Genomic DNA, 14791 nt, shown 5'->3' with positions numbered 1-14791 from the left:
TTCCCAGGCGGAGCCCATGCCAGTGTCCTGGCCACAAGTTTCCAGGCACTACTTGTGTCCCTCTTGTCCTGGTACGCCCCGACAAAGGACTATTGTCTCCTCGTGTGCCCAAGGGCCGAGGACATCTCCTTCCTCTCGGTCTGGTTGGTCACCAGACAGAGGCCTCCACCTCGTGAGCCCGAGGGCCGAGGTGCTTTACATTCCCTCTTCGCTGGGCGCGTCCCAGGCAGAGATGTAATTCTACTCGCGTCCTGGCAGTTTCCAGGCGGAGCCGTCTCAGTGCCCTGGCCAGAAGTTTCCAGGCACCACTTGGGTCCCTCTTGATCCGGGTAAGCCCCGACAAAGGACCATCCTTTCTCCTCGTGTGCTCGAGGAGAACCCCCTATCTGGCTGGTGACCAGACTGGGGTGTATGACCAAAATCTCGTGAGCCCAAGGGCCGAGGTTTATCCCTCTTCGCTGGGTACGTCCCAGGCAGAGATGTAATACCGCTTGCGTCCTGGCAGTCTCCCAGGCGAAGCAACTTGGTGCTCTGGTACCCCCAGACACCTCTTGTCCCTCTACGTCTGGCTGGTCCCCAGACAGAGGTGGACTCTTTTCCTCGTGTGCCCGAGGGCCGAGGCGGATCAGATCCCTCTTCGCTGGGAGTTTCCCAGGCAGAGATGTAATCCCACTCGCGTCCTGGCAGTTTTCCAGGCGGAGCCAATCCAGTCCCTCCCGTGCTGGCTGTTCCCCAGACGGAGTTGGACTATTTCCTCGTGTGCCTGAGGGCCGAGGTTCACATCATTCTTCCTCTTCGCTGGGTGCGTCCCAGGCAGAGATGTCATCACACTCACGTCCTGGCAGTTTTCCAGGCGGAGTTCTTCTGGTCCCTCGTTGCTGGTGTCCCCAGACTGAGCGACCACTTTCCTCGTGAGCCCGAGGGCCGAGGTATATACCATCTCCCTCTTGCTCTGGCAATATTCCGGACAGAGGTGTAATATTTTTCGCGTCCTGGCAGTTTCCCAGGCGGAGAACCATCAGTGCCCCTCAGGTAAGTATCTTCTGGCACTGCCCTCTTGCTCTGGGCTGGTCCCCCAGACAGAGGGATATCGTCTCTCTTGTCCTGGCAACCCCAGGCAGAGAGCTCTTCCTGGCCTGATCCACCAGAAGCAACGCTTTCCTTTTTCCTTTCCCAGACAAACACCACTGGGCAGGAACTTGGAATTATGGATAGTTGGTATATCGTTCCCCAAAGCGTTGATGACGCAGTGTTGAGTTCCCGAAAGGGAACGTCTCGGGTTACGTATGTAACCCTGGTTCCCTGAGGGAACGAGACACTGCGTCTCTGACCATAATTCCCGCATTCCTGCCGCGCTTTGCTTCATTCCTGGAAGCTGAAGCCGGTTTGAAACGCACGTGCTTATATACTTCCTGGTCGCTGACGTCACCGCACCGGTGACGTCACTCCCGTCGTTCTATTGGCTACAGACTGATTCAGAGGCGGGTTCGCCAATGGCATTCCCCAAAGCGTTGATGACGCAGTGTCTCGTTCCCTCAGGGAACCAGGGTTACATATGTAACCCGAGATGTTTTCTACTTTTCTGCTTCATATGTTTGCGCACCCTTCGATGAAACAGGCAAAAACTGAGGTAAATCAATGTTAAACTTCAGTTCATACTAATGTTAGTTGTTATAGTTTAAGTTAATTGTTTAGTTGTTTAAAATAGCAACTTAAAGGAGAAGTTCACTTCCAGAACGAACATTTACAGATAATTTAACTCAGTAAGTAAAGTATTAACAACAGTGTTGTGAATAATCTGTTTCTGCTCTTATTTTGCCAACCAAAATAGTTCAAAAAAGACCAGTCAAAGCAGTTTTTTTGTTCTCTGCACAGCACAGAGGTGTTTTGTTATTGAACTGAATGAGCGATTTGAAAGAATTTCTTGTTTCGTTTTTGAATGAATCAAAATTGTTAACCTTATAAATAGTCCACTTTGTGTTTGTTTTTGCTATTTTGATTTAGCTATTTCTAGATTAAACACGTTATTTGTGTATATGTCTGAGTAGAATATTTAAAATCACGTTTGTTCTGGTAACATCACAGTCAACCTTATACACTTTTTTTAATAGGAATTACACACCCGGCCATTCCACTGTCCATCCTGTGTGATTGGCTTTTTGAGAACCTTCAGGTGAGTCTCCTTGTGAGTACCACTCTATGTATGTAATCAAAGTACAAAAGTGTTTTTGCTCATACTGTTGTTCATTCAGTGAATAAATGTTTGATTGCATCTGTTACTATATCTGTGTTTTTGTTCAGACCACTCACCCAAAATACAAAAATCAGTCAATTACACACACACACAAAAAAAAAAAAAATGATATATATATTTTATTTATTATTATTTTTTTTTTTTCACAAAATTTTCCCCCATTTTGTGGTATCAAAAAGAAAGACTATGGAATAAATGTAAATAATGATTGAATTTAAATTGTTGTGTAAACTTTAGCTTAGTTTAGCTGTCTTTTTAAAATTAATTGTCAAAAATTATTGTAAATATATAAAAAAAAATCATTGATAGTTTAAAAAAAAAACATCTTAAATTGATCAATGCCATTTTGGACACTGGATTTTTTGGTGATTTGTATCTCTCTTTTTTCCCCTTTTTTATTTAGGACAAGTTTGATGAGTTTGAAGATGTTGCTGTGGCCCTCCTTACAGACAGTGACACCAATCCAGTTCATTGCCAATCTCATGTCATCAAATATGACTCAAGTTGTTAGGTCTACTTAGCAGTGCCTTTTGGTGTACTTTCAGGTTTTATCAACTTCATGCCATGGGAAATGTGATTGAGTCACTTTTTTATTTAAGAACAAATTTGCTGTAGCACATTACCAGTTATTAAAGGAAAAGGTTTACTCAGAATTTAAAATTCTGTCATTAAATACATACCCTCATGTCGTTCCAAACCTGCAAGATCTTTGTTCATCATCAGAACAAAAATTAAGATAATTTTGGAGAAATTCGAGAGCTTTCTGACCCTGCATAGACATCAATGCAAATGTTCCCAGGCCCAGGAAGCTAGTAGGGACATCAGACTGACATGGAAGAGATGACATTTTTGAATATGGTCGACATTTTAGTTTTCTTTGAGCAAAAATACAGATGACTCACTGATGTCACATTAACTATTTTAATAATGTCCTTACTACATTTCTGGCCCTGGGAACATTTCAGTTCCATTGCTGTCTATGCAGGGTCAGAAAGCTCTCGAAGCATCCCAAAAATATATTAATTTATCTTATATGTTTGTGTTTTGATGATGAATGAAGGCTTTTCTTGTTTGGAACTACATGAGGGTAAGTAATTAATGGCATAATTTTCATTTTTGGATGAATCATCCCTTAAAGATTTATATAAATACTTTAGATTGTAGTTATTCATTTGAATTCTTCATAATATGGATAGTGTGTAAGGATTGCTAAATAAAACTTAATGGAATTTTTCTATACAATTGAATTGAACAAACAATATTAAATATTTTTGAGTGTATATTGTGCATGAATAAAATATTGACAGTTGACAGTTGTGAGTCATTTCACTATCACAACATTGTAACACAAGCAGGTTTATAATATACATGTTTTACATGGGAATACACATGTTTTTCACATGTGATCTCTAGGGTTTCACATGGGTTTCACATGGGAATCACATGTGATTCACATGGGAATTCACACAGAATTAGGGTTACCACTTTTAATACAAATCAATAAGGGACACATACTTTTTGGAGGGGAGTGGGGCCTGAAAATCTCACACTCATCCAGGCCATCCCAAAAACCCACAACAAATTCTGAAACCATGGACTAATATATATATATATATATATAGCCATTATCATTATCACATAAAAAAGTTTAAATCCATTGGCTGGTGCCATGCAAAATAATTAAGGTTTTTTTAGGCCTATGTTAAAAGTATAGTAGTGTCCGTGTTTTTTTTTTTTTGTTTTTTGTTTTTTTGGCATTTTGATTACAATTTGTTTAACCAAAATTTTACCACAAATACCATAAAGTGTAGCAAACCCTTTGTTAAATTGTGGTTAACATAGTTTAACAATAGTAACCATGGTTTTTAGTGAAAACATGGTTAATTTTTGTAAGGGCCATATTGTTGCTAGCCATAGCTCCCTCTAAACTTGTTATAAAACAATGTGAATATTTGTCTGCTAAGTTCCAACTCTTTACAACAGTTATGTAGTTTTGTTAATTTTGCAGCAAACTGGCTGGTATTGATAATATTTGCAAGTAGTTTAATGCTTAACTAAGTAAACAAAGACAAAACTACAATAGTCTATTTACAAATGTATCTGACCTGTAAATGATGTCCTGAACAGGACAGTTTTGCCGGACAGTTTTGCCTCTCCACCTGGGCGCTCTATTCTCGAGTCTTGCATTGTTTTGGCGGACGCGCGGTGTTACGGTTCGGTGCTGGAACGACGAGATGAGACACGAATTACAAATAAACAGAGTCTTTAATATAATCCAAGGAGCAGACTGATCAGGAACATGAAGTACATCCACACACGTAAGCGTAAACATAAAGCAAAGACCGACAGTAAACTCTTCTTCTTCTTCTTCTTTTGGTTGTCTGGCCGTTCACTCCATTGGAGCATTACCGCCACCTACTGAATATTTTATCCACCTGGGTGATGAATCTGTATTGTTTTCTTTTCCTTTCTTTCCATTTTCCCTTCCTTTTTCCTTCCTTCTCTTCCTCATACACACACACACACACACATATATATATATATATATATATATATATATATATATACATATACACATACACATACATATATACATACATACATATACATATACACACACATATACATATACATATATATATACATACACACATACATAAAAAAAAAAAAAAAAAAAAGATTATTGAAGGGGGGGTGGGTACCCATCCTACCCACCCCAAAGGATCAGAGCCCAGGCTTCAGCTGACGCTGCGTGTTCAGCTCCTCCAACTTCCACACTGGGCTCCTCAGCCTCTAAGGCAGGCAGAGGCACCATACACCTCACCCTCAGACCCTATATTTCTATATCCTGTAACATAGACCTGTAACCTCCAAAAAGGTTAAAACAGCCATATATATCTGATTGTCACTTAAACCTTTCCCCAAAAGATCCACAACGCTCACTGACCTATTTTTAAAACTATTAAAGAGACTGTCACGCTGACCATCATATTTACCACAATTAAAAAGCACATGCTCAACTGTTTCTAAAATACCACATTCATTACACATCCCACTTTCATGCTTCCCCATTAATGCTAATGTTGAGTTTAATCCTGTATGTCCCATTCTTAATCTAGATATCATTACTTCTTCTTTTCTATATCTTCCAAAAAACTTCACTTTTTTCCCTACTGATTTCTCAATAGTATAAAACCACCTACCTGTTCTGCTATTTTCCCATCTTTGTTGCCATTTTTGTATTAATTTTCTATTAATCACAGATTTTATTTCACTTCTACCCAAAGGAACTTTTACTTCCACCACGTTTTTCTTTAATGCCTCTTTTGCTAATTTATCAGCTATTTCATTCCCTATTATTCCGATATGTGCTGGCACCCAACAAAAATATACAGTTATACCTTCCATTTTCAGTCTGTACAATAGAGTATAAATTTCCACTAACAAATCTTCTCTATCACTTTTTGTAGACATTATACTATTAAGAGCTGATGAAGAATCGGAGCAAATTAAAACTCTGTTTGGCCTAACCTGTTCAACCCATTGCAGTCCTACTATAATTGCAGTTAGCTCAGTAGAGTACACAGACAGTTTATTACTTAGCCTCAAGCTTATTTCTGTCTTAAAATTTGGAATATACACTCCTATGCCCACTTTTTGCTCAATTGGATCCTTAGATCCATCTGTATAAATCTGCATAAAAGAATTAAAGTTTTCTCTCATAAAAACATTAACTCCATAACTATTACTGTATATTTCTTCTGCTTTTTCTCGAGCCTCCAATAGTCTCATTTCAACAACAGGTTCAGGAATATTCCACACTGCCACACCACTTAATGGCATGTTAGGACAGATTGTTTCATCCTCTATACCATAATCCTTGACCCGCTGTTCATATTTCCAGCCAAAGCTATTTCCTCCATTCTTTTTGTATTCCCAACAGTCATTTAGTATTACACGTGTACAATGATTCTTCTTACCACCTTTTAAGTTAGCCCAATACATCATTGCAAGCTTTTCTCTTCTCAGGTCTAATGGCATTTCCCCCATTTCAACCCTGACAGCATCTAGAGGAGTTGATCTTATAGCGCCACAGCAGATTCTAAGTGCTCTAGATTGTATGTTCTCCAATTTCTTTAACTGAGATTTAGCTGCATCACCATACACTGCACATCCGTAATCTATGCTAGAACGTACTAGGGCTTGATATATACATAACATTGCGCTTTTCCTTGCTCCCCATTCATATTTGGTTATTGAGGTCATACAATTTATTACCCTTTTGCATTTATTTTCAATTTTTTTAATATGTTGTTTCCAAGTCATCTTCTCATCAAAGATTAAGCCAAGATACTTAAACTCTGTCACTCTTTCTAACAGTTGATCATATAATTTCAATGTAATCTGTTCAATTTTCTTTTTCCTTGAGAAAACCATGTATTGAGTTTTTGCTACTGAAAACTTCATTCCCCAGTCTACTGACCATCTTTCAACTTCATTTATAGTTTCTTGTACTCCTTTAATTACATTTCCTATATTCCTACCTCTTTTCCATATAGCACCATCATCCGCATACAACGCCTTCCCAATGCTTGGTTTAACTTTTTCAAATATATCGTTGATCATTAAATTAAATAAAATTGGGCTAATCACGCTTCCTTGTGGGGTCCCATTCAGGATACCATATGATGCTGATGTTTCTTCACCTATTCTTACCTGAAATGTACGTTCAAACAAAAAATCTAATATCCAGTTATACATTTTCCCTCCTACACCAATTCTATTTAACTTAATTAACAGTCCTTCCCTCCATAGAGTGTCATACGCTTTTTCAATATCAAAGAAAACTGCAACAAGAAACTCCTTCATTATTAGTGCCTTCCTTACCTCATTTTCAAACAATAAAAGAGCATCCATTGTTGATCTCTTTTTCCTAAAACCACACTGAACTGGTGTTAATATTTCATTCTTTTCCAGAAAATAATTTAACCTTCTTACTATCATTTTCTCCATTATTTTGCATAATGTAGATGTAAGAGCGATTGGCCTGTAGCTATTAGATTTTGTTGCATCCTTACCTGGTTTCACTACTGGTATTACTATTGCACTTTTCCAAATTTTTTGGTAAATAACCTTCATTCCATATGTGATTATATAAATCCAACATTGTTTTAATTGCTACCTCTGGTAAGTTTTTTAACATACTATAAGTAATCATGTCTTTCCCTGGTGTTGTATTCTTTGAGTTGTTAATTGCTATTTTTAACTCAAAAACATTAAAATCCTCATCCATACTATTATCAGCTCCTTGTTTTTTCACACGAACATTCTCATATATTCTGCTTAATTCCTGTCTTCTATTTAAAAATGTGTCACTTAAATTTTCAATACTATGGACTTTAGAAAAAGTTTTAGCTAAGACTTCTGTCTTCTCTTTATTTGTTATGGCAACTTTCCCTTCCTCTTCAATTACAGGAATCTTCTTATAACTATTAACACCATTCATTTTCCTAATCATTCTCCAAACCACATTCATTCCAGTTTCTCTCCCAATTGTGTTACAGAATTCCTGCCAAGCCTTTCTCTTTGCGCTTTTAATTACCTTCCTTGCAGTAGCCCTTTTTTTCTGATATTCTATTACGGTATCTTGAGATATTACTCTTTTTAAAATCCGGAATGCCTTATTTCTCTCTCTCACTGCCACTGAGCACTCTTCAGACCACCATGGCACATTTTTCTTTTTCTTTCCATTACCTGTTATTAATGGTATAGTCTGATTTGCTGCAGAAATTATTCCTCCTACTACCTTATTGTATTTCTCTTCAATATTTCCTTCCAGCTTAATATTTATGAAATTTTCTTCACACAACATATAAAATTCCTCCCAATTTGCCTGCCTAAATCCCCACCTTGCAGATTGACCCATATTTTCCTTTTGAACTGTACTCTGGATCTCACATATTACAGGCCAATGATCGCTGCCCAAGTTATCTTCAAGTACAGTCCAGATACTCTTACCAGCTAAAGCTGCTGACATTATTGTCAGATCCAGACATGACATACCACCTTTTACTATATCCATTCTCGTTGGTTTCCCATCATTCAAGCACACAAGTGAGTTTTCTTCCATAAATTCTTCTATGATTAACCCATTGTTATCTGTATTTTTAGTACCCCACAGACCATTATGTGCATTAAAATCCCCACATATGATAACTTTGCCCTGAATATTGCCCATCATTTCTTTTAACATAGCATTACTTATTTCTTTACATGGATTGTAGAAATTTGCAATTCTGATTCCTTCATGTTTTCCCAATACTTCTATGGTTACACATTCTAAACTATTACTTGTGAAAACTCTTTTATATGCTATGCTCTCTTTAATAAATGTTGCACACCCTCCACCTCTTCCAGCTTCTCTGTCTTTCCTTTCCACTACATATCCATCAATCTTAAAATCCAAGGAGCTATTGAACCAGGTCTCCTGAATACACATGATGTCTGGCAGTTTTTCCATTTCTATGATATGTTTTTTAAAACCTTGCCCATTTGATATCAAGCTCCTGGCGTTCCAATGTAGTAGTAGGAAAGACATTATATACCTAAGTATTATTCTGATTCATATCCAAAGCAGCATTTCCTTCCTTAGCTTTCAAAATCTCATGGACCTCCTCTGCTGTAACACCTGTTAACTTCAGAAATTTATTGGCACACCCAACAATAATCTTTAACTTGTCTGATTTCCTTTCCACTTGCGAGGTACCATTAACCACCGCACAAATACAGATCTGGCCATTAAAAATGCGTCTATTTTCACGCGGCAGCCTGCAATTTGGCACGCGAGGCCACGCGTCATGCCGCAGCGGCTTTTTTAGATTTTTTTACAACGTGGTTGCACTTCATACAATATCCACCAGGTGGCGCAAGGAACAACATTCTGTAGCCAAACCCTGCACAAAGAGGGATATTTGGACAGTATTTACGTCTGTATTTCATTCTGTATGTAACGGCAAAGTATTTATAATTTCGTTTCTTTTTTATTAAGGTAATTTAGAAAAAAAAAGTTTGGAGCATTTTTGTTCGTTAAACGTAAGCTTTTTGTTTCTTAAAGACCAAGCGGCAGACAGTGAGTTTACCTACTCTGTTTTTCAATTTGCCTTCTCAAATCACGAATTGGCTAAAATAAAATCCATAGATGTAAAACAAAAGATTTAAATACTAAGAGATATAAATGTGTGCTATTAGGTGCCAATCGTTTGTGCGGAGAGTGCAAAACACATTTTTAGGACATGAAGGATCAAGCTCGATCAGTTACATTTTTTTCAGTGGAAAATATGTAACCACTATTTTTTGTCAGACATGATAAATAAATATGTAGAAAGACTTAAATTACTACTTAACGAAAAAAAACGAGGATTTGAGGAGGACTGTTAACTGCATCATCACTGACTCAGAAAACAGTAGTTTCTAAATAAATAATTAAAATATCTCCTTACTGTTTGACAGTCAAGGTATTTACTTGTTCCAGTGTTTTGTGGCAAGCTTTAAACAAGGAACCCTTCCAAGCTGTGCTGAACGTGCGCTCAATGCTGCTGACAGGACCGTGTTTCCACCAGCGCTGCAAGTTTTTTTTTAATCACCACTGAATGTTAAAACATAATTTTAGCCCGCATTTGATCTTTGACGGATTAAAATGCAGGGCTATACGTCTTAAAAGTGTAACATGGAAATATAATGGATGTACTGCGAAAAAAGTTTTATACTCGACAGTAAGTACGTTTACATGGACAACAATATTCCGATTTTAACGCGATTAAATACTCTGATTAAGAAGTAACCATGTAAAATGATATATTTTAATTAATTTAATCCGACTAAAGTCATATTTTGAGTAAACACAAATCGAATTAAGACAGGTGGAGTATTCCTATTTTAGTCGCATTATGGAAGACATGTACACACCTTAATCACACTATTCCCCTTGTGTAGGATTTTTCGCCATATTTTGTGACAGGATACACAAATGCTGCGCTCCAGGCAGGTTTTTGAGCTCGTAAATCACGTCTTCAAAGAACTTTGTAGCGTTCCAAGCAAGTCACGCCAAGAATTTATTATTTTTATAGTATTAATAATTTGATTGCAACGTTAAATTGTCCTAAATATTACTCTATTTTTCCACCGTGTGCCACTTGCATAAACACCGCACCCCTTTATTGTTGTTTCTTGGGCTAAGTCATGTCAGAACTGGGAACTGGGAGTGCGTCGATCTAGTACGAGTTCACGGGTGGGAATTCACGGTTTTAACTGCCGTTCCAGTGCACTTTCACTGGTAGAAGTTTGGAAAAACACGGGTAACGGGTTGCCTGGAACGCGGCATAACGCTCTCAGTTGGTCGCGCTTTAGTTTCATTTTTATTTATTTATTTGTTTCTTCAACATGGGCTTAATCAAAGCTCATTGTTGATAAATAGTTTGTCTGTTATCATAATGTATTGTTTTATGGAAACGTATTTAACATTCAACCCCCTTTTGTGCATATTTGTTAGTAGGCCTAGTTATTTTAATTTTGTGAACGGGATTTCCGCTATTGTAATGTCTAGGATGCTTTTCACTTTTACTTTTGAATTCATGATCTTGGTTTTGCTTACATATTGGCTACACCTATCAATTTTAAGATTAAAACAAATTCTTAAAAGATGGATTTGTTATTTTTAATTAAACAGCATAACAAAAATAAAATAAAACTAACTTATATAGCATTTATTAACAAAAACTAATAAGACGAGGCACTCCATCACATGCTGTGTTATACGCCGACTAAACAATTTATTACAGGGCGCGCAAACACTGAGCAATCAAAATAATTAATTTAAAAATAACAATAAATAGCAAGTACAAAATTACAAAATACATTATAAAATTCAATATTTTAAAGCCACAGCAAATGAAGATTTACATGTTTGAGAGGTAGCTCGTCTTTTTCATACCATTTATACAATTTTAGATACACTTGATTTTATTGATTTGTGCAAGAGGAGAAATATAAACTATAGTTTAGAGTGTAAAAAAATTATTTGATGTATTATTGTGAGTAGTAGTAGTATTTCCTTTTATTTCATTTTGTGCTGTACATTATGATGTCGCGCTGCCCAATGAAGTTTTTTTTTTTTTTTAATACATAAAAGGAAAGGGAACCATTTAGATTTGGCCTAATGTCAATGTAAGTACTATACCCTAGTATTATAATCCTAATATTAAAAATAATGTCAACAAATAAACAGAAGGATCATTTTTCAAAACAATAAGGCTTTTATTATGTGACTGACAATGGATACAATTGTTCAGTATCACAAGTGCTCCAGTGAGTTCTGCAAGTTTTTAAACATATATATTTTTTTACTTTTTACTTTTTAAAAAAGTGGAAAAGTTGTTCTTCTATTTCGGAGAAGTTCGTTAAGTCTGTCTCTTATCAGCTTCCAGTCACGAACTGCGGGGTTGAATCTCCGACCAACAGCATCTGAAAGTGCTTGACGAAGGTTGTTGGGTAGTGCATTTTTCCCCCTGGAGCCGTCAAAGTTAACAGAACCTGCCCAGTTCTGATAAAGGTTGAGGGGAATTAACCTTTTAAACAAAAGAACAGCGAAACGATCTGCCCTTGGTTTCCCGTCTGGTCCTGTTGATTCCAGATACAGTTTATTCTCGGTCTCTACTGAAACATGATTTAAATGTACATCTGGAAGGATTACTCCCTGCATGAGAGACCGGCGAATACGATGATGGTGATGAGAATGGGAGGTGTTTGTTGGTGTTTCAGGCAATCTCAAATGGAATGATGTCATGATGGAAGGAGAAACCCGTGAATAATCTTGATTCGGCGAATTTTCATTATGGAGCATCGGATTCGTCACCACTGGGTTGTTGGTTAATCCTTCTGATGTTGAGCCCGCTAACGAATGATCTGGGCTGGTTTGTAGGTTGAGCGTCCGGACAGTCAGTGGTGTAGAGGCTGCAGCAGGAACACCGAAATCAGCATCAACCAGGTGCGCTGACAGCGAATGGTCTTCGCGAGCAGACTGAGGAGATGACCACATCTCAAAAGGCTGTTGGCAGTCCATTGGAGTATCCGCCGACGTTGAAGGAACATTGGCAGAAATGTCTGTGGATGTGGATTGATCCGCTGTCGAAGGATGAGTTTTCTCACTGAAACGCGCCTCCAACAAACCAATCCGTGCCTCTAAATTCAGAAGCCTTCTTGTGAATTCAGACATCTGTTCCTTGGAAACAGTGACTGCAGCAGGACATCTACGTTCAATTAGAACAGCCTGTAGATGGTAGCATTAAAATTAGTTTTGAATATGATGTTCACACCGCAGATAGGTATATGAGGCTGCTGCACATGGGGCTGCTTACATAAAAATAACTTATCAAATACCCACCGATTTCTTTTTTACAAGCCGGGTAGTCCCTGTTTTATTTTTGGTCTGTGGACTCTGCTTGTTCTCCTTGCCAGAATGCTATTGAGACAATATGTATGATGGTTAGCACACAACAAACATCTGAATGTACCAAAAAATTTAAGGCAGCGTTAGGCCAAAATACATTATAGACTACATACCTTTCGCTTGCTACTACAAGTGGGAGCGCTCCTTTTTGAATAAAATGCTGTGGCCTCCATTTCTTTCTCGCACAGTTAATACAAATGCACACAGTGACAATTTGTTAATAGGTCTATTTTATCAGTTGCTCACTTGCAGCCGATTTAAAAGACCGTAAAACGGCATGGGCGGCATGAACGTGACGTGGTCGATTTGTCCAATCACGGACGAGTTCATGAACGTGACGTCGACGATTTGTCCAATCACAGACTAGGTCCTGAATCAAAGCGCGGAATCCAAAACATATAGATGAAGACGTTCTGCTTTCTTGTAATTTGCTTGCTGCTTTCATTTTTACGTCACTGTTTAGATTTTATTCGCTGCTTGCAATGGCGATAACAATACAGTGCATCATTTCTCCCTGTTGAGCGCATTGCTGGACGATGTGTGTCAAATACATCCACGGTGCAATTAAGTACAACAACAGAAAAAGTGACTATAGTCATGCCACTATGTACAGTGGTTGAGGTCTAAAATGTTCTAATATTTGTTAAGTGATCATTTGCTTTACTATTTGTAAATTGTATACAATAAAAATATATTTTGTTCTGTAATTTGCTTGGCCTGACTTGGCTTTCATTAATGAAAAGAAAATGTAGTTGTTGTTATATTTGTCTTGAAAATATCGATATACCAACAACTATATTTTCTATATATTTTCATCTGTGTGCGTGCGTGCGCGTATATAGATAGATAGATAGATAGATAGATAGATAGATAGATAGATAGATAGATAGATAGATAGATAGATAGATAGATAGATAGATAGATGAAAATAGAGAAAATATAGTTCAAGAACAAAATATAGAACAAAATGTGTACACACAAATGTTAATATACACTTTAAAAATATTAAATGATATCTGTTTAAAAAACTGTTTCACATGAAAAATATAATTTTATTGCATGTCGCGGTGTTATGTGTAGTTGAGTCAAAGAAGGCTACAGTTAGCCAGCTCTAGATCAGTGAGTCTCAAGCCACCCCCCTTCCCCTGGTTTGCATTTGTATAGCTCCAGTAATCATTTACATATAAAAGCTACACCGAGGCCAAGGTGACATGAATCATGGGGGGTGTCAGGTGCTAAGCCTTCCTCAATTTTTGGCAGTTCCCTACAATTATCTGTGCTAACTGCGCATTCCTGTGAACAGCCATTAACCTGAAACTTCTGCGACAATTCACAGTGTCGTTAAATGACGAAAACCACTTTTTTCATGCAGTGTACATCGCAAAACCTCTAGTGTCTTCATGTACTGTATATTGAAGTTTAGACAGTTTGCAAGAATATTTAGTATCACTGGTGTGAAAATGCTGTTAGATGGCGGTGGAGTAAACGGGAGTTGAGACTGGCAGATCCAGCTATTTTAGGCTACTTTGAATTTAAAGTTCAGGTTGCATTGTCCGATAAAAAAAAAATAAAAATGATCAGAACTATCAGCACAGTATATAACACTAATCTGGTTGCACAATAGAAAGAAATATGCAAACACTAGCCATGAGCCGTGTCAATTTCGACACAAAGGGAAGTGGGAACTATTTGTTTTTTTCAGTTATTTTAAAAGTAGCAGTTAATGAGGCGATCAGCGGCAGTATAAAGAGCGAAATGTTTATGAATAGCCGAATGGGGATGGGGGGTGAATGCTGCCTGTTTTGCCTTGTAATCAACATTTTATTGAGACTGTTTTTGGGGGGGTCCAACTGTGTAGCATTCGGTTTAATTGCGGATTCAGCATTCAAATGCATGCCAGGGAAAAGGGGAAAGCTTTCCTCACACGCTCCACCTATGATACACCCTCTTATCACAAAACATTAGTGTCCACACCCCTGACACACTGTACGAATATATACAGTCCATCCATCTGTAAAGTCATCTCAAAATGA

At 37.7% G+C, this 14791-nt stretch overlaps 1 long non-coding RNA gene across 1 annotated transcript; it reads right to left on the bottom strand.

The window, feature by feature from the left end:
* Positions 1–11542: 11542 nt before the first annotated feature.
* Positions 11543–13971, bottom strand: LOC141285334 (uncharacterized). Its single transcript, XR_012338585.1, has 2 exons — positions 12693–13971; positions 11543–12578 (listed from the first exon to the last, which is right to left on the bottom strand). It is a non-coding gene; the product is annotated as an uncharacterized lncRNA (long non-coding RNA).
* Positions 13972–14791: the final 820 nt, after the last annotated feature.

Source organism: Garra rufa, chromosome 14, assembly GCF_049309525.1.
Source record: "Garra rufa chromosome 14, GarRuf1.0, whole genome shotgun sequence".
In the NCBI taxonomy this organism is placed as follows: domain Eukaryota; kingdom Metazoa; phylum Chordata; class Actinopteri; order Cypriniformes; family Cyprinidae; genus Garra; species Garra rufa.
This window is presented reverse-complemented; position numbering and strand designations above follow the sequence as displayed.